Source organism: Lithobates pipiens, unplaced genomic scaffold (assembly GCF_037356315.1).
Source record: "Lithobates pipiens isolate NorthernLeopardFrog02 unplaced genomic scaffold, aLitPip1_a1.2 Scaffold_18, whole genome shotgun sequence".
Taxonomy (NCBI): Eukaryota; Metazoa; Chordata; class Amphibia; order Anura; family Ranidae; genus Lithobates; species Lithobates pipiens.
In genome coordinates this window covers 285,523,403-285,545,734 of record NW_027507758.1, presented here as the reverse complement: position 1 = coordinate 285,545,734, position 22,332 = coordinate 285,523,403, and positions in this window count along the sequence as shown.

The window sequence follows — 22,332 nt, the reverse complement described above, 5'->3', positions numbered from 1 at the left end:
AGGGGTGCTTCATTAGCAACGAGTAAATTTGTAGATAGGAGAAATAAGCTGAGGAGGGGAGAGAAAATCTGGAGACCAAATCACCAAATTTGTAAAGGGAAGCGTCATGGTATAAATCTTTGATAAGAGTAATGCCTTTGGAGATCCAAGGTTTTAAATCAAGGTACGGAATGAAATCGTAAAGGACCGAAAGTGGGGTAGATAGTTTACAGAGTGGCTGATTAGGTATGGAGGAAATAGAAAACTCTGACCATAAGGTGGTAGAAATCTGTATAGTGGGTATAGGGCAGGGAGGGACAAGAGCACCCAATTGAATAGCAATCAGGGCTGATTTAAGGTCTCTATTAGGATTACTGCCAACCTCCATGGATGTCCACGTTTTGTGTTCGGAGGGGGACCACCAATATTTAAGTTGATCTAGGAGGCACGCTTTGTAGTAAGCTGTTACATTAGGGGCACCCATACCCCCGATTTTCTTATGTTTTAACAGAATAGTGATAGAACATCTAGGTGGCTTGCGGTTCCACATATACTGATTAAACGTCGTTTGAACCGAGGAAAGGAAAGTGCGCGGTATAGGAATAATTAGTGGGCGAAATAAATAAAGAAGTTTAGGGAGGATGATCATTTTAAGTGCCGCTATTTACCCCATGGTGGACAGACCTTGAACATGTAGATATGACAGTTGTTGGGGTAAGGCTTCTAGAAAGGGTTTAAAATTATAGTTATACAATTGAGAGGTCTGGCGGGTCAAATGGATACCTAAAAAGGGTATAGAGTGAGTGGACCAAGTAAAGGGGAATTTTCTGGTTAAAGTGGATTTCATGGCCGCGGAGACGTTGATACCAAGTATTTGGGATTTTGTGGCATTTAATTTGTAATAGGATACGGCACTGAAATCCTGTAGCAGTTGCTGAGTCTCAGTCAATGATGTCAAGGGGTTAGAGAGTATGAGCATCACATCATCAGTGAATAAGCTGATTTTATGCTCTTTACCAGCTATAGATAGCCCTGTTATGTGAGGATGAGATCTAATATGCTGTGCTAGTGGTTCCATGATCAGTGTAAAAATTATTGGGGAAAGGGGGCACCCTTGCCTTGTCCCGTTGGTAATGTGTATGGGTTTTGAGGTAATCCCTGATGTGAGTACCGTGGCTGAGGCCAGCCCGCAATTCCAAAGGCGTTGAGTACTGCCCTAAGGTAACCCCAGTGGACCCTGTCGAATGCCTTCTCCGCATCCCGAGAGAGAAGCAGAGAAGGCACTCGAGAGGATCCAGCCTGTGAGATTAGGTTGAGAAGACGTCTGGTGCCGTTCGGGGCCTGTCGACCCGGAACAAAGCCCACTTGGTCCGGGTGGACTAGGCAGGGAAGGACTGATTGCAATCTAGTAGCTAGAAGTTTGGCATACAGCTTCACATCTGTATTAAGGAGGGAAATAGGTCTATAATTTACTGGACTAGTAGGATCTTTGTCGGGTTTAGGCAACGTCACTATCACCGCTTTAAGCATGTCAGGTGGAAAATTTCCCAAGGATGAAGCAAGATTGAAGACTGATTGAAGGTGTGGGGCAATTTCTTTAGAGAGGTGTTTATAGTACTCATTTATAAAACCATCTTCACCAGGGGACTTACGGTTGGGAAGTTGGTGGATGGGCGAACAGATCTCTTGGGTAGTAAATGATTGAGATATGGAATCGATTTGATCCTTGGAGAGGGTGGGAAGCTTTAATTTCCATAAGAACTCATCAATAATTTCTGGAGATGGTTGAGGGGTAGACACATCATTACGAAGATCGTATAAAGACTGATAATAATCTGCAAACACATTGGCTATATCTTTAGGGCTAGTAACAGATTGTTTCGTAAGCGGATGAGTAAGGGTGGCTATTTTTCTTTTGATCTGTTTTGCCTTCACCACTCTAGCCAACCATGCTCTCACCTTGTTATGCAACCCGTAATAGGAGGCTTTAAGGAATTTGAGATGGTTTGCTTGCTTATAACCTCAGTTGCTGTCTATCCCAAAGGATATCCTGCGTCAGTTGGGGGTCTGGTTTAATTTTGTTGTCTCTTTCTTTAGAGGATATGGAATGGAGCAAATTGTCAATCTGCTTCGTCCTCTTTTTTTTAACAATGGATGCCAACTTAATCAATACCCCCCTCATATACACTTTATAAGCATTCCACAATGTGAATCTATTAATATCAGGTGAGTCATTAAATTCAAAGAAATTCTGATGCTCCTGTAAGATCGTTTGGCACAATAGCTTGTCTCCCAGAAGGGTGGCGTTCAATCTCCAAAGTGGAGGAGGAGTGTGACGCAATGTGTCTTCAAAGCATAACACAATCGGTGCGTGGTCTGACCAAGATATTGTGCCAATATCGGATCTCAAGACATTCTGGAGAGAATTTTTTCCCAGTCAAAAATAAATCTATGCGAGAGTAAGAGGAATGTGCCGCTGATAAGAAAGTATAGTCCTTTTCTGAGCCATGGAAACAGTGCCAAATGTCATACAGTTCATATTGCAGAAGCAGAGGAACAATAGATTGCCATGGTCTCCTGGATTGGGCTGATGAGTCCAAGGCGGGGTCAAGGACTGCATTGAAATCTCCACCCAAAAGGAGGGTACCCTGAACCACCTTTGAAGTTTGGTAAGCAAAGGAGCAAGAAACTTTTTTTGTCGGGCATTGGGAACATACAGATTGACCAAAGTAAACGTTGTTTGGTTGAGTTCACAGATAAGTATGAGGTACCTTCCAAGGGGGTCCCGGATAGTGTGGATGGGACGAAACATGACAGAGTCTTTCATGCCTTTTTAAGACCATTAGAAGTGAAAACTTGGGAATAGTTCCTGAAGTACAGTTTAGGGCACTTATGTGCAGCAAAATGGGTCTCCTGAGCGAATATGACATCCGCTTTAAGTGAGCAGGCTTCTTTTAACAGTGCAGAGCGTTTAAAGGGGCTATTGAGGCCTTTCGCATTGATAGACATAAACGTCAAGGGCATGACAAAGTTTGGGTATGTGCTGAGAGGTTGCGGTACCAGGTAGTCCAGTTACCTTGAAGAGAGTACTTAGGAGACTCGTGCATCCCCGTTATAAGGAGCCAGGCAGAGTTGGGATATACATTCTCTTGGAAAAGGCGGTGTACTTGCAGCTGAAGGAGTAGCAGTCCAGGTAGAGCAACAATCCATGGAGGAAACGCAGACCAGAAGCCATGTTCTCTTGTAGTGAAGAATATTCCGTAAGCGGTGACCCAAGAAGAAAGGGAAGGAGAGAACCACAGGACGAAGGAAAGAAAGGGGAAGAAGATCAACATAAGTAAAAAAAGACCTATAAAAACAGGACAATGGGCAGCCAAAGCTGCTTCAACAGCAGTGTGGGGTAGATAGGCCACTAGTGTGGCGCACTAGGCACAACAATAAAGGTACAAACTAAACGTTCGAGCTCCTTGCCTCACGCTACTGAAAAGTAGCAACGGAACGGAGAGGACTTGGACTTCTCAACAGGCGGGTCACGACCATTCCGTAGCCAGGTGTTCTGGAGCAGGTGGAACGGGGGTTGCGCATCAGGCGGGAGCAGATTGTTGTATACCTTTATCCTTTATCCACGTTGTATACCTTTATCCACACTATGTATGGGGAATACTTTACCAATCCAGGAGCTTCGTGGGAAATCCCCATCTGTAATTTATGTTGTTGTTGCGCAGAATTTTCATGAGTGGATTCAGCTTCTTCCTGTTCAATGCCGTTTGTTGTGAGATGTCGGTATATAGAGAGATACCGGTAAATTCATCAGGAACCACCGGGCTTTGTTTAGCCGCCACCATTATCCTTTCTTTCACGTGATAATAATGAATACGCGCCAGAGTATCTCTAGGAGCAGTGTCAGGGAGGAATTTTGGTTTCGGAATATGGTGCGCCCTATCCACACACAATTCAATGCCCGTCAGATGGAATAAGAGTTTTCTTTCATAAGGCCTTGAGCGGTCTTCCAAATCTGATAATTTATATTGGAGGCATTGCAACTCAGCTTCCTGATCAGTGTACGCATCAACAAGCTCATTATGGGCAGTGTAAAGATCCGCCATTTTAGACTCTAAATGATGGATTTGGGTAGAATGAGCCTGAACAGTATTGTTCACAGAGGCAAACATATCAGAAAAGTCAGTGAATAAAGTTCTCCTGAGAGATAAGAGCATACTTTTCATGGTGCTCTCAGAGATAGCATTGTCAGAGCCTGGGAACACATCAATTGAAGGCTCAGTCTGTGTGTTCTGTGAGGAGAGCTGTGACATGCTGCAACCCAGCAGAGAATTCATCTCCCTCCCTTCGCTGCCTGGATTTAGCAGGGCTGCGCATAGTGGGGGTAGAAGGGGGTGAGCTCTCCCCTGTGTCCCTCAGAACGGCAGGAGCCTGACTCACCCCAGGCTGAAGGCCGACGCTCGTGCTGTGTCCTCCGCCGGAGCAAGCGCCGGCGCCATCTTGGATTCGCTGGAGGCACCGCCGGATAGAAATCCCTGCGGCGCTGAAGCGGTCTGTTGTTCTTCCGCCGTTTCGCCATGGTGCCGGTGATGTCCGCCACTACAGGAATGCCAACAGCTCTCTGGGGATTCCTCAGTTTGGTCGCGGTGAGCCGCTATACAGCGTTAGGCGGCAGGAGCTCGCAGCTACGCGGCCATCTTCTCGGCCGGCCGGACATGCCCCCTCGATAATCTGCTTTTAAAGTGTGTGAAAAAAATATTTCTACACTGAAATATCTTTACAAGTCTGAAAAGAGATAAATTCACGTCTTTGTACAACTAGGTGCCAACACAACTGAGCATGCTGAGACCTGCAAACTACTCTCAGTTTAACTCTCATGGCTGTTTACAGGGCACTATAGTAAATACCAAAATTACCACTGGGCTAAAATGCGTTTTTGAGAGTGAAAATCAGCGCTATATGGTCCAATGCAAGTTTCAGCCATTGATTCTAATGATACAATAGTAACTTCCCAAAAATAAATGCTTTTAAATCGGAGTTTCACCCACTTTATCAACTTTATCTCAATCTATATATCACTGGCCATATTTTCTTCAATTGGCATTTTTTTTTTTTGTTAGCTTACCATAATTGTAAGCTTTTCCATATCGCTTCCAGCTTCTCCCACCCACTGATATCTCTGTCATATCCTGCAGTGCACTGTCTCCTGGGAGCTTTGTGTCATAATTCCCAGGAGTCAGTGTGGCATTCATTGTGCATTCTTTCCATCAAAAGTGGGTTTATGTGGCTATGCTGTCAATGTTGTGTGTTTATTGTTCCTGTCTGACCATGCATTCATGGCTTGGGAGCATCTGCTGACCTTCTACTCTTTGATTTCACTGCTTAATCATGTACACAGAAATGCAGCGTCCAGCAGAACATACCGTATATACTCGAGTATAAGCCGAGATTTTCAGCCTCTTTTTTGAGGCTGAAAGTGCCCCCCTCGGCTTATACTCGAGTCATCGCTGTCTGCCCGCTCGATCAGCGTGTCGAGCAGACAGACAGCGGCCATTCTATTCAAAAGCCGCGCCTCCGGCTCCGCCTTCGCCTGTGATAGGCGGAACACTGAATTTCCCAGCAGCCTGTGTTCCGCCTATCACGGACGTCGTATCATCCTCGTACTACGGACGAGGATGATACGACGTCTGTGATAGGCGGAACACAGGCTGCTGGGAAATTCAGTGTTCCGCCTATCACAGGCGAAGGCGGCGGCGCAGCTTTTGAACTTTACAATGGCCGCCGACGAAGAGGGCACGGGACGGCACGGCACGGGACGGGACGGGGGCAAGGCAAGGCACGACACGGGACGGATGCAAGGAGGCAAGGCACGGCACGGGACGGAGGCAAGGAGGCAAGGCACGGGACGGAGGCTCGGGACAAAGGTAGGCTGGACACACACACACACACACACACACACACACACACACACACACACACACACACACACACACACACACACGGATGGAGACACACACAGGGATGGATGGATGGATGGATGGAGACACACACACACAGGGATGGATGGATGGATGGATGGATGGAGACGCACACACACAGGGATGGATGGATGGATGGATGGAGACACACACACACAGGGATGGATGGATGGATGGACACACACACACACAGGGATGGATGGACGGACACACAGGGATGGACGGACACACAGGGATGGACGGACACACAGGGATGGACGGACACACACACAGGGATGGACAGGCATGTCTCACCCTCGGCTTATACACGAGTCAATAAGTTTGCCAGTTTTTTTGGGGGTAAATTGGGGGCCTCGGCTTATATTCGGGTCGGCCTATACTCGAGTATATACGGTACTCACAAATGTGTGTGGATTGTGGAGTGATGGTGGGTGTTGGTTTAAATATGTGCCTTTTTTAATATTATATTGGAATGCTTTGTAAGAATAATGACTGTTAAGTATGTTTCTATAATCTTGCGGATAAAAAATGTGATGTAGGTTGGTGGGTGAGTAGTTGTACTATGAAATTTGTTGCCCATTATTACGCTGAAAGTAAAGCTGTGTCCACTCTAAGGTTTAGACAAATTTTAGATTGTAAACTCCTATGAGCAGGTCCCTTAAAACCCAATTGCTAACTGTTTTGCTAAATGTAGCACCATATATACTGTATAATCTTTTATGCTAGTAAAAGAATGTTCATCATTTTGTTTCTCTTGGCAAAATAAAAGCACATTATTTGTTGTTTCTCTTTTCTTTCTTTCTAATTAAGTATCTTTCTTATGCCCATAGAAAGTTATAATTGTGCACCAAAAAAACAAATCTCTTCAGAACACCTGCAAGTAAATGATAAAGGTGATTAGGTGGAATCTACATATCTATAACAGCTGTGGAGAATTGCAGGTAATGAAATCAGCTGTTGAATAGGCAGTTTTGTATGTGTCAGCCCTGGTTCACATTGCTGTGATTTAGCATGTGATTTGATATGTCAAATTGCATGCCAAATTGGCTGCAATTGCACCTTCCTAATTGGTGTGGCGCTGCAATTTCCATCCTGCACAGATGTCTCTTAAATCCCCCCCGCAGTCTGGACTGACATGTAGGAATGAAATTGAGTTCAGCTGAACTCTGACAACTTCCTCCCGCTGTCAGTGTGAACCAGGGCTCAAACTAGGCCTTTGTCTTTGTGTTCTTCCTTCTCTGAGCTGGCCACTCAGCTGTTGGCTAATTGCCAGCTCCTATCTCTCCACAGTTACTCAGCTGTTGATGATATCCTGATCATCAGTCCTGCCTACTTAAGCCGCCCAGTCCAGAGGTTCTCTGCCTCGATCAACATCACAGAAACTATCTCCTGCGATCCTGTTCAAGACTTGCTTTGCTGACATCCCGTCTGGCTCCAGATCCTGCTTGCTGTTCCACTACATTGATCCCTGACTTGTGCCTTGGCTGACTATCCGTTCCTGTTACTAATCTTTGGGTATGTTTTGACTATGTTTGTTCTTTTTACTTTTATTATTAAACAAGTGTGATTTAACTGTACCTCTGTCTCGGCCTGATTTCACGGTTTCTGACAGTAGGCGAAGGCCATGAATTCAACAGATGCAGTCAATCCACTTGTTGGTAATATTTTTTTCCAGATTGGATGAACTGGATCACTGCATGGATCAATTTGCCATGGTGTTACAAATGCTCCTGAGTTGCATGGCTCACCTGGAATCTCCCACTGTGGCCGCTCCGGTACAACCTATGTTGCAGGCTGACCCTGCTGTTGCTCCACTCTGTGCAGGCACCCACCTCGAGTATTACCTAGTATTATAAGAGGTATGTCTGGTTCCGCTCCACTTTCCACTTTGGGGGTGATCCAGTCTAATGCAGAGGGTTTCTCAACTAGGTTGAGATATACTTTGAGATGCTGCCCCAGGCGTTTCCCTCAGAGAGAAGCAAAGTAGGGTTTGTAATATCTTTGCTTTCTGAGAGAGAGTGTTGGCCTGGGCAAACCCTCTATCAGAGATGCAAAAACCTGTTGTCTTGAACTACCCAAAGTTTGTGGCTTTGTTTAAAAGGGTATTTGACGTCCCCGCACACTCTGCTTCTGCTGCCAAGTGCCTCATGTCCATCCAGCAGAGTACGAGAACTGTTGCCGACCACGCTATTGAATTCCGTACTCTGGCAGCAGAGGTTGCGTGGAACAATGAGGGCCTTGTGGCTGATTTTTCTCATGGTCTCTCGTATACCATCAAGGATGAGATAGCAGTCCAAGATATACCCACTGAGCTGGAGAAGTTGATCACGTTTGCCATCCTCATGGACTCCAGACTCAAAGAAAGATTCTCTTTTAAGGATCGCTTGCGGAAGCCTCCTGTACGTTTGTCTCCAAAGTTTGCAGCCCCATCTGTGCTTCCCTCACCTCCCATGCCTCCTGGTCCAGAGTCGATCAGTGAAGGTGAACCCATGCTCTTGAGTTTCACGTGTCTCTCTGCGGATGAGAGATCCTTTAGGAGGAGGGAGAGATTGTGCCTTTGTTGTGGCCAGGCAGGCCAATTTTTAAGTCTTGTCCTACCCAAACCTTGAGGTCCTGTCACAGACAGATTTTAGGTGGCGTTGCTTCATCCCCAATTATCTAGTAGGATAAGCCCTTGGTTTTGGTCACCCTTTCTTGGCTTGAGTCATCCGTCAAGATACAGGCTCTAACCGACTCTGGGGCTGCAGGCCTGTTCATTGATGCTGCCTTTTATTGAAGCACTTTATTCCGCTGCAGCTGCGTGACACTCCACTTGCCATTGAGGCTCTTGACGGGAGACCTCTACAGCCTGCCCACGTGACTCATGAGACGGTTCCATTGTCCATGGCCGTAGGGGCTCTTCACCATGAGATAATCCAATGCAAAGTAATTTCCTCACCTAAGTTTCCAAGTACCTGGAGAGCCACCATACAGATATCTGTCATGTGCTTCAGAAACTAATAGAGAACAATCTCTATTGTAAACTGGAGAAGTGCGAATTACGTCGTGAACAGGTTAAATTCCTGGGTTATGTAATACCACTGCTTGTTTTATTCAATGCACCCAGAGAATTTTTTGGCAGCTCTACGGTGGCCCCGACCCATGGGTTTAAGTCCTCTGCAGCATTTCCTGGGCTTTGCCAACTATTATTGGAAGTTTATTTGTAACTTTTCGTCTCTGGTCAAGCCCCTGACTGATATGACCAGAAAGGACGGTAACCCACGGAGTTGGTCTCCGGAGTCCCTTAAGGCCTTTTGGAGTCTCAAGGCCGCCTTTGTTTCTGCTCCTGTGTTGGCACATCCTGATCCTATGGTAACACCACAATGAAATCCATAGACAGATGGGTCCAGGGCCTCTCTCCATTGGGTATGGGTTGGAGGAGGCCCATTGGAAGGTGTCACGGAGCCTTACTCTGAGCACATACGGAACAGGCATCTATGAAGGCAGTTACATCAGCACATAGCCTAGGCCACCAGAATTGTTGGGAAATGGCCCAAATGAGTTGATTCTTCCCAGTGTGGCCAGCAGTCTTCAGAGAATGGTAAGTCTGGGGCATGGCAGTACAGAGACTCTCTGGGACAAAGCAGCGGTCACAAGGTTTCTCAGGAGGAGCATGGACCTGAGCAGCAAGAATTTTGTCACCCAAAGGAGAAGTGAGACTGGTGCGAGCCAGAATATGATCAGGAGGAATCAGAGGAACCGGAACCGACTCCAACTTGAAAGTGGAGGAAAATTGTCATGACAAGGCATCAGCCCTTACATTCTTAGTACCGGGTAAGAATGAGACAATGTAATTAAAACTTGACAAGTAAAGAGCCCATCGCACCCTTCTGGTAGAGAGGCGTTTAGCCTCATACCCCGTACATATGAACGGAAATTCCGCCAGCAAAAGTCTGATGAGAGCTTTTGGTCCGAAAATGCGACCGTGTGTATGCTCCATTGGACTTTTGCTGGCGGAATTACAGCCAGCAAAAGATTGAGAGCATGTTCTCAATTTTTCGGTTGGAAAAAGTTCCAATCAGAAATTGCGATAGTCTGTACCAATTCCGATGCGCAAAATGTGTTTACGTGGCATCAGACAAGAATGTGATATTCTTATGGTCAGTAATAATGAGAACTGGCACAGTGGTACCTTCGAGGAGATGTCTCCATTCTTTAAGAGCTAAAATGATCGCCAACAGCTCTCTGTCACCAATCTCGTAATTGCACTTTCTTGGAAAAGTAGCCACGAGGATGCATAGCACTCTCAGAGGTAGCACGTTGAGACAGAAGGGCACAACTCCAGTCTCAGAAGCATCAACCTCAATGGTAAAAGCTGCGTATGGCTGGGTATGACTGAGTATGGCTGGGTATGGCTGAGAATGGTTGGGGGTGGATGGATGGATGAGTATGACAGAGGGATGGCTGGCGATGGATGGCTGGATGAGTATGACAGAAGGATGGCTGAGCATGGATGGATGGCTGGAAGAGTATGACAGAGGGATGGCTGAGCATGGATTGCTGACTGGATGAATATGACAGAGGGATGGCTGAGCATGGATTGCTGACTGGATGAGTATGACAGAGGGATGGCTGAGCATGGATTGCTGACTGGATGAGTATGACAGAGGGATGGCTGAGCATGGATTGCTGACTGGATGAGTATGACAGAGGGATGGCTGAGCATGTATGGATGGCTGGCTGGATGAGGCTGCAGTGGGCACAGATCAGTGCTGTGGGCACTACAGATCCAGCCCACAGTGCTGCTGCACCCAATCTCTCCCCTCCGCTCCACTGTATGGATTGGTACAGAGAGGGGAGAGAGGAACCGGAACATGACGCTGTTCTTTTTTACAAGTGATCACTCTGTCATTTGACGGAGCGATCATGTGGTAAACGCCCACTGTCAGTGGCCATTTACCATGATCCGTGAGGACCCAGCAGTCACAGATACTCTTGTGTGCGCACCCCAGGGGGCATGCGGGAGTGCAATTCTGGGAGGACGCCAACAGTAGCAATACTGAGATCGGGGGCCTTTTCACAAGGTTGAAAAACATCATGTCCACTGAATTACATCTACAGTGGGACTTGGTGTTTTTACAACAATACATCACTGAACAAATGGTTCCCCGTAGTCTCCGATGGGATATTTGCCCACAACAAGGAGAATCAGATCCAGACTCTTGGTTCAAATATTTCAACGAGGCAGGAATTAATCTTCTTTCTTTTCTTATTTTAAAGAAAAAGGCCCGTTTAACAAACCTAGATAAAGAAATTAAAGAAATTAAAGATAAATTGAATATTTACAAAGGTTCGCCTGAATACACCTCTCTTTCGTCCAATTTACTCAACTATTTGGAAAAAGAAGATCGCGAACAAAAAAACAGAAAAAATATTCCCGGGATACGAACGACTACAAAACAAATAATGGATTTGGGTGGCAAAAATTAATTTTAGCACCACCCCCTAACCAAACCATTCCTTCTGTGAATATAGAAAGTAGCCCGAATCCGGGAACTTCTTCCTCTCAGGACATACCATTCCCTAGATCATATAGTGAGGTTGTTCAGAAGTGGTCCGATAAGGGGACACAAAATATCCAACATTATAGTCCATATATGTCGAACAACCAAAAAAGGGGTAAGGGCGGCCAAAGAGGCAAAAGAGGAGGACGTGGGTACCAAAGGGGTCATTCCCACCATAGGAACACTTCTGTTCCTGGCGATTATAACAATTCATCATACTATTCTTCCCCACGAACAACATATCCTTCTAACCATCAAAACTACCCCCCCCCTCGAGAGGTAAACCCCCCTTATTATTACAATCGGGGAATCCAACATTACGAGGACATACCTTCTTCACAGAACAGGTTTGCACCTTTACGTGACATGAGAAATTCCGACAACACTTATACCAGGCATTCTCCTTCCCCCTATCCATACAATCCTCCTAATACCAATTATGAACAACAGGGTTTTCACGAGGACCCGCACCCCAAAAAAAGGGGCCAAGAACGAGGAGAGGTTGTAGAGGGGGAAGGAGATTACAAAGACGGAAAAAGAAGAAGGCTCTGATAGGCCAGGGGGTCTTTAATTTGAGCACCAAGTCTTTTACATCTGAGGAGATGTCAATTCTAGACAAGGGCTTAAAGTTTGCACCTCCTAATAAACTCAATAAATTTTCCACATTTATAGATATACACAAATTCACACGGAAGATGAATATTCAGAGATATCTTACATCTAATCCGTATCGTACAGACTATCATGCCAGTACGTCAGGCACTGTCCATTCAGGGTTATCTAACCCCTCTCTCTTTTCTCCTCCAGTACCTACTGCTCCTGCAGTAAAATTTTTTAGAGATTTGGTACTCAGCGATTTAGCTAAATTACCAGTTAAAAAGCACTACCCCACTTCCTTACCAAAAGTCGCAATGAGGTCTCTTTGTGATCAGAAACAGGTTATTATACGCCCTGCCGATAAGGGAGGGGGTATAGTTATACTTGACAAGATTCAATATGAGGAGGAAATGGCGAATATTTTGAGTGAGCCAGATACGTATTGCAAGTTACCCAATAACCCCACTAATGTTTACAAAAAACAATTAAAAACCCTTATCGATAAAGGTTTTGAACAAAAAATTTTGAATAAAAAAGAAAGAGCCTTTTTGGTTCCAGTATCCCCTAGAATACCTACCATCTATTATCTGCCCAAAATCCATAAGAGCCTGACGGCCCCTCCCGGTAGACCAATTGTGAGTGGCATTAATTCTGTCACAGCACGTATAGGCAGGTATATAGATTTCTATCTCCAACCACTCGTTAGAAAAATGCCTTCATACATACAGGACACAGGTGATACCATCAGAAAATTGGAAAGTACACAATTTCAAAGGACAATGTATCATAGCCACCGCGGATGTGGCATCCCTTTATACCTGTATCCCACAGGATAAGGGGATCCAAGCGGTTCGTTTCTTTTTAGATCAAGAACATACATTAGTCCCTTGCCAACGTGATTACATTATAGAATTATTAGAATTTGCTACCAGCCACAGTTACTTTTGGTTTGATGGTCAGTATTATTTGCAAAAAAGGGGTGTGGCCATGGGGGCCAAATTTGCGCCTAGTTTGGCCAATCTTTTCATGGCCAAATGGGAGGAGGATGTCGTCTATGCTCAGCGGAGCCCATCATTGATTTTGTGGGTCCGCTATATAGACGACATCCTCCTCCTATGGGGGGGCACTCCCGAGGCGCTTTGTGAATTTTTCAGTGGTTTGAACAACAATGATAGGGGAATTTCATTAACCTATCAGACCAGTATCGACAAAATACAATTTTTAGACTTGGAAATTGGAATCACGCCAGGTGGTTTCAATTTTAAAACCCATTTCAAGTCTACCGACCGTAATAGCTACATTGCCATCGATAGCTGCCATCATAAAAGTTGGCTCACTTCCGTCCCTCGTAGTCAATTTATTAGACTACGTCGTAATTGTACGGATGATCGCATTTTTTTAGATCAGGCGAACCGTTTAAAACAACAGTTTTTGGACAAGGGATACCATGCGCCTACTCTGGAAAAACAACTACAGGAGGTCTCATATATAAATAGGGATACCCTTTTACAGGTCAAAACCCCTCGGAATGACAATGATAAATTTAGGTGGTCTTTTATAACCACCTTCAATATGCAATATAGGCAAGTGAAAAAGATTTTCAGTAAACATTGGGAGGTTTTGAGAAAAGACCCTGTGCTTGGTCCAAATCTTCCTGAAAAAGCGAACGTTTTGTTTAGAGGGGCCCCAACTCTGCAAAGCAAAATAGCCCCCAATATCATTAATGCCCCAATCCAGCCTACTTTTTTTCACAACTTGGTAGGTTATTTTCCGTGCAAAAAATGCAGCGTATGTCAGCATAATGCATTGACACAACGAAAATTTTTGGAATTTACATCTACAGTAACAGGGAGAAGATATTCAATCAAGTGTTTCTGTACCTGTAAGACCAAATATGTGGTCTATTTAATAACCTGCCCCTGTGGGAAGCAGTATGTCGGCCGCACTACCAGGCCGTTTTCCACGAGGGTTGGCGAACACATTTCCTTGATTAAAAGTAAATTGTCTAAACACACTGTGCCTAGACACTATAGGGAATGTCACAACAATGATTTAAGGGGCACACAGTTTGTCGCGATAGATAGGTACACCCCACCCTGGAGAGGGGGTCCCCTCACACGTGGGGTCTCCAGGCTGGAGACTTTTTGGATCTATGAGCTTCAATCCCACTCTCCATTCGGTATGAATGTCGAGTGGGACATTAATGCCTTCATAGATGATTCATAGACGCTATGTACAATACGTAATCTGGCATCACACAAATTTATTTGCAGGTATATTTTACTAAGCAGTTTGTATCTATTTTTTATTTATCTTTTATTATTTTTTATTTTTTATTTTTATTTACAATGATTATACTAATTTTATACATGTATATTTTCTGTGTTAAGACAGTTTATTTAAATCACAGGATTATAAATTTATACCATGTGATATACATCATGTACAATAGGATATATGTCATGCATTGCTCTTTTATTGTTAAGTTTTATTTTGTGGCCACTAGGTGTCATTGTGGCATCGATATAGCAGCATTAGAGAGGAGATAATGTTTTTTACATATTCAAGCCTCGTTTTCATTTTCGTTCCGTACCGGAAGTGATGTTTACCCACTTCCGGTTCCTGTGTGATCATGGACGCACACTTCCGGTTTCGTGCTAGAATTTTAGTGAGAGATTGATACACCCCCATGCCCTTTTTTGAGTTGTAATAAACGAACACTTATATAGGGGGATGGCCCCCTCTTTTTTGCTAGTCGTCACACTATTATATTAAGTAAGTCCCCTTCCTCCTTTTTTTCTATCACACTTCATTGTGAATGGGTGGAACGCATACTAGTCGAGGCGTGGAACGCACGCCATACCGCCATTTCCATTCTAACCGGAAGTTGAGCTATTACTATCTCTAACCATGCCCTCCAGGCCTAAATAGATTGGATACATGGGTGGAACGCATAACAATAGAGGCGTGGAACGCACGCCCGTCCGCCATTTTAGAAAACCGGAAGTGGGCATGATTGTGACACTTGGGGTAATTGCATCACTTCATTGTGTAAGTACTTATATAAGGCAGTATGACAGTAGCAGGAGCCCACCCCAGATGATGACCTATAGGTCGAAACGCGTCGGGAGGACTCCGCTACTGCCACTTTTTTTTTTTTTTTTTTCTCTGACATGCTTTACTATTCACCCTGGAAATGTGAGTTTGAGAACATTTTTTATTAAAGGTCTTTTTTAAAAACGTTATTATGCCATGTTGGCTTTGTTTCTTCATCTTCCATGCCTGAGTTGTTGTCGGATTTGTATGTACATATGAAGAACAGTGATTACATCTAGTCGTTTGTGGGGATCGTACACGGCACGATTGATACATCCAATCCTTGGCTAGGACCATAAGCTTTGATTGACCCCTGAGACGTATGTCTGCTAGGGTCATCCAGATCCGGTAAGCCTGTACCCTATAAGGTGGTGGGACCGTCACAGGGTGAAATATCATCTTCTTTGGTTATAATATCACAGAATCCTGGCTGTCAGCACAACACGTTTGGATTGATACCTTGCACATCCCCATATGGACTATATGCTTGTTTATGGACTTTTTTCATTATTATTAGTAATACTTGCATATATTTATAGTTATTGTTTGGTTTCCTTTTCACTGGGATAATTTTTACTCACACAGTCCCCATTTATGGTCTTCACATATATACTTATAGATGACTTTATAGTTATTTTTTGTTGCAAAACTGTAATATTCCCCTTTTTTTTGGGGTTATCTTATATACACTTTGAGACACAGGAACACGTATGATCACCATAAAAAACACATACATATAAGTTGAGCGCTTACACTTTATCTTCGACAGGACGTCAATGTATGCCCTCCCAGAGTTATCGAGCCGCGCTCTAGCCGTCATTAGGCTATGGCACGGTTGTTAAGTGGTTAAAGTGACAGTCTAGTCTGCATTCCCATTAATGACCCATTCACTGGAGAGGTCCATTGCAGTGCATTTAATGCATGTGCATTATTATCACACGTTGATTTAAAGCAGCCTATTCATTTGACCAGGTTGCCTAGTGCACCACCACAGACAAACAATCACTCCTATAGCATTTCATTTGGTGTCCCACAGTGTTCTGTAATGCATTATCACATGTTGTGATGCACTGCAACAGAGGTTCATTGGGATGCAATGGGATACCACAGCATACCAACACACGTAACATGCATTACCATGCATTAGATCTGTTTTTAACATCTCTAAACTAAAACTGAAGACTGCTTAACCACTTGCCGCCCGCCCTATAGGCAATTGACGGCTGCAAAGTGGTTGCATAATCCTGACCGGACGTCATATGACGTGATCAGGATTATGAGCCCGGCAACTACGATCTCGGTAAAGAGTCTCCGACGGAGACTCTTTACCACGTGATCAGCCGTGTCCAATCACGGCTGATCACAGTGTAAATGGGAAGAGCCGGTGATCGGCTTTCCCTCACTCGCATCTGTCAGACGCGAGTAGAGGAGAGCCGATCGGCTGCTCCTCTGACAGGGGGGGTCTGTGCTGATCGATTATCAGCACAGCCCCCCCGAGGATGCCCACACTGGACCACCAGGGACGCCACCAGACCACCAGGGAAAAGGTAATCCTCCCTAGACCACCAGGGATGCCAGTCAGCACAATGGGTGCCAATAAGTGCCCATAATGGATGCCAATCAGTGCCCACAATGGGCATCACTGATTGGCATGCATTATTGTTTGGCACTGATTGGCACCCATTACTATAGTATAACACCAATGCCGCCTATGAGTGCCCACCTGTGCCGCCTATCAGTGCCCACCTGTGCCGCCTATCAGTGCCCACCTGTGCCGCCTATCCATGCCCATCCATGCCCATCTGTGCCGCCTATCCATGCCCATCTGTGCCGCCTATCCATGCCCATCTGTGCCGCTCCCATCTGTGCCGCCCATCCGTGCCGCCCATCCATGCCAGCTATCAGTGCCAATTTGTGCCACCTATCAGTGTCCGTCCGTGTCGCCCATCCGTGTCGCCCATCCGTGCCGCCTATCAGTGCCACTTCATTGGTACCACATTGGTGCCCATCAGTGCCGCCTTTTCAGTGCCCATCAGTGTAGCCCCATCAGTGCCCATCAGTGAAGGAGAAAACATACTTATTTACAAAGTTTTGAAACTGAAACAAAAAAAAACATTTTTTTTTTCAAAATTTTCGGTATTTTTTTATTTGTAGCGCAAAAAATAAAAACCGTAGAGGTGATCAAATACCACCAAAAGAAAGCGCTATTTGTGTGAAAAAAATGATAAAAATTTCATTTGGGTACAGTGTAGCATAACCGCGCAATTGTCATTCAAAGTGCGACAGCGCTGAAAGCTCAAAATTGGTCTGGGCAGGAAGGTGTTTAAGTGTCCAGTATTGATGTGGTTAAAAGTCTTTAACAGAGCTGCCTAAAACAACATAGTTTCATTTGTCCAACTTGGACCATATCTGTGTATTCTATACCTGTGGGATCTCTCTAGAAGCTGAAAATCACTATAGTAGGCACTGGTATGCCAGTGACCACCACTAGTTTCTGGTTCCCACGTGGCGCGGTTGCCTGCTGTATTGTGAACATAGGTACAGCTCAAAAAATGCTTAGTATGTTCTCAATAAATAAAAAGCACTCTCTGAATCTCATCTAATCAGAGAATGCTTTGCCTGTGCCGAGTTGCCGATCTTCTGTGTTCACATTGCTGCAGGGAAGCGACTTGGCACAGGAAACTAGTGGACATCACTGAAGTAGCTGTGCCTACTGCAGTAATTTCCAGTTTCTAGAGACATTCCCACAAGAATGTTGTTAATAGGGAAATTTCATATTTTTTATTAAAGTTGTCACACAATATCTAATAAAGCCTACAAAGCCTGGTTACCTCAGCTGAATTTATAAATAAGGAATGTTATTACAAACTGAGCAAGTCCTTAAAAGGTAATGTTGCTTGCAAGGGGTTGGTAATTTCCTTACATACAAGACCTGTATATAACACAGCTAAAATTTGTAATATTCAGTCTCATCTCCTGAGCTGCATTAAGCATGCGTCTCATCTGATCATCATGCCAAGCTGTAATAAAGCAGGTGGGACTCTGTGGTGAAACAGAATCTTCAGTTAATTATTCTTGTTATATTTCCTAAAAGTAATACGGTACATTTGTTATCTGTATCTGTCATTACTTAATTAAATGTTATATCTACAAATGTTTGCGTGATCTCTCTTTGCACATCTCGAATACAATCCCCCAAAAAAACACAAAATCACGTAACCATGATAAAACAGTTCAAGAAAATAATGTGACCTGACAAAAACTTTTTTTTTTTTTTGATCTGGCCTTTCCTTGGCTGCTTTCTTTGGTCTGGATGGGATTCCTTGCCTGAACCCCGGGTCAGACATCTAATCGTTGGCCCCCACCCTCCCTCAGATACAGGCCGGGCTAGCTGTGGAGCTGTTTTGTAACCATTTTGAACCACAAAAATCTATTTTCCTCTGTACTCCACTGATCATCAGTCAAAAAAATATACTTAAGCTAATCAATATTTAATTCAATGTTAGTGAGTAGTGACCCAAAGTAGTCTGTTATGCATTGTGAATGGCATCATTCTTTTGAAGTGCACTGTTTATCATGTGATGGTAACGGTATCTTCTTCTATGACTGCATGGTCTCAGTTTTGATCTTATTTTAATACTCAAATAATCAAGTCATGACATATGACCATGCCATAGAAAAATCTGTAAAATATTAGTAAAATCAATATCTAATTTCAAAATATATTTTTCATAAATTGAAACAGATTCCTAAATGGTCACAGGGTCTCGACATTTTCTCTGCATAACATGATATATGCTGTAATTCATGTCTTTTATTTTTGGCTGCTCCAGGAGAAATTGATAACCATTTTATAATGATATTATAAGGTAATTCAACTATTTCATACTGATATACTGTAGATGTTGTGACCTGTTATATAGCATTTTGCCCATCCTGTCAATTATTTAAAAAAAAAAATCATTTTGCATTCTGATTTACACATTATGCATACAGATGCTTTGTATTGGCAGTAGATATGATGTGTTTCTGTGGTATTCATGTAAAACCTATCCACATCAGTAAAAGCACTCTAGTATATGGACAGCACATACTAGAGTACTTTTATATTTTCCCGTAGCTTGCATACAGCAGCAGCAACCCAAAATGGCTTATTTGCACCAATAAAGTATTAATTTTAAGTATTTTGGCAAGACAAAAGATGGAAGATGCAGACACAATGGATGTAAAATCTACTGAAAGGAAAACACTTTAAGCTAAATCTATTAAAGTGGTTGTAAACCCTTACAAACCACTTTGACCTACAGGTAAGCCTAGATTAACCACTTAACAACCGGCCCATAGCCGAATGATGGCTACAGGGCGGTTGTTTAACTCTGGGAGGACGTCATATGACATCCTCCCAGAATTCCGCTCTCGCGCGCACTCGAGGGACTCCATAGGACCCGGCGCATCACGGATCACGGTAAACGCCCGCTCATCGCGGCCGTTTACCACGTGATCGCTCCGTCAAATGACGGAGTGATCACTTGTAAACAAACCGGCGTCATCTTATGACGCCGGTTCCTCCTTCCCCCTCTCTGTACCGATCGGTACAGCGGAGGGGGAAGAGATCGGTGTCAGCAGCGACGTGGGCTGCATCTGCAGTGCCCACATCACTGCTCACCGAAAATTAACCCCTCAATTCCCTGCCATTACTCTGCATTACTCTGCAATACTCTACAATACTCTAAAATACTGTGCAATACTCTGCATTACTGTGCAATACTCTGCATTACTCTGCATTACTCTGCATTACTCTGCATTACTGTGCAATACTCTGCATTACTCTGCATTACTGTGCAATACTCTGCATTACTGTGCAATACTCTGCATTACTCTGCATTACTGTGCAATACTCTGCATTACTCTGCATTACTGTGCAATACTCTGCATTACTCTGCAATACTCTGCAATACTCTGCAACACTCTGCAACACCCGCAAATACCTTGCAACACTCTGCAATGCTCTGCAACACCCCGCCAATACCCTGCAACACTCTGCAATGCACTGCAACACCCCGCCAATACCCTGCAACACTCTGCAATGCTCTGCAACACCCGCCAATACCCTGCAACACTCTGCAATGCTCTGCAACACCCGCCAATATCCTGCAATGCTCTGCAACGCCATACTCTGAGATACCCAGCCATAGTCGGTGATACCCTGCAATACCCAGCCATAGACATCCCCAGCCCCCTCCCGCCGCCCTCCGGTGCTTCTACCGACTCGCCAATACGATCAAAGCCAGAATCTTTTTTTTTTTTTTTTCAGGCTTCCCAGCTTAGAAGTGAGATGCAGGGTCTTATTGACCCCATATCTCACTGTAAAGAGGACCTGTCATGCCATATTCCTATCACAAGGGATGTTTACATTCCTTGTAATAGGACTAAAAGTGATCAAAAAATTTATTTTTGGGGAAAAAAATGTCAAACTAAAATAAAGTAAAATGAACAATAAAATTTTTTTTTTTTTTTTAAAGCGCCGAATGCAGAAGCGAACGCATACGTAAGTCCCGCCCACATATGAAAATGGTGTTCAAACCACACATGTGAGGTATCGCTGCGAACGTTAGAGTGAGAGCAATAATTCTAGCCCTAGACCTCCTCTGTAACTCAAAACATATAACCAGTAAAAAAAAAATTTAATCGTCGCCTATGGGGATTTTTAAGTAGCGACGTTTGGCGCCATTCCACGAGCGTGTGCAATTTTGAAGAGTGACATGTTAGGTATCTATTTACTCAGCATAACTTCATCTTTCACATTATGCAAAAATTGGGCTAACTTTACTGTGTTTGTTTTTTTTTTTAAGCACAAAACTGTTTTTTTTTTCCAAAAAAAAAGCATTCGAAAAATTGCTGCGCAAATACCGTGGAAGATAAAAAGTTGCAACGACCACCATTGTATTCTCCAGGGTGTTTGCTAAAAAAAACATATATAATGTTTTGGGATTCTATGTAATTTTTTAGCAAATAAATGATGATTTTTACATGTAGGAGAGAAATGTCAGAATTGTCCTGGGTGCTCCAGAATGCCTGATGGCGCTCCCTGCATGTTGGGCCTCTGTATGTGGCCACACTGTGTAAAAGTCTCACACATGTGGTATCGCCGTACTCGGGAGTAATAGCAGAATGTGTTTTGGGGTGTAATTTGTGGTATGCATATGCTGTGTGTGAGAAATAAACTGATAATATGACAATTTTGTGAAAAAAAAAAAAAAGTAAAAAAAATCTTGATTTTGCAAAGAATTGTGGGAAAAAATGACAACTTCAAAAAACTCACCATGCCTCTTACTAAATACCTTGGAATGTGTTCTTTCCAAAAAGGGGTCATTTGGGGGGTATTTGTACTTTTCTGGCATGTTAGGGTCTCAAGAAATGAGATAGGCCATCAGTACTTCAGGTGTGACCAATTTTCAGATATTGGCACCATAGCTTGTGGACTCTATAACTTTCACAAAGACCAAATAATATCCACCAATTTGTACTTATTTTTACCAAAGATATGTAGTAGTATAAATTTTGGCCAAAATTTATGAAGAAAAAATTACTAATCTGCTAAATTTTATAAAAGAAACAAAGAAAAATTCTTTTTTTTACAGAATTTTCTGTATTTTTTCTTTTATAGCACAAAAAATAAAAAACCGAGCGGTGATTAAATACCCCCAAAAGAAAGCTCCATTTGTGTGAAAAAAAGGACAAAAATTTCATATAGGTCCAGTGTTGCATGACTGAGTAATTGTCATTCAAAATGTGAGAGCACCGAAAGCTGAAAATTGGTCTGGTTATTAACCACTTCAGTTCCGGACCAATAAACACCTTAAGGACCAGAGGTCTTTTTGCAATTTCGCACTGCGCTGCTTTAACTGGTAATTGCGCGGTCATGCAATATTGCACCCAAACGAAATTTGCGTCCTTTTCTTCCCACAAATAGAGCTTTCTTTTGATGGTATTTGATTGCCTCTGCGATTTTTTTTTTTTGCGATATAAATGAAAAAAGAGCGAAAATTTTGAAAAAAAAAGATATTTTCTTCTTTTTGTTATAAGAAAAATCGAATAAACTAAATTTTAGTCATACATTGAGGGCAAAATTTATTCAG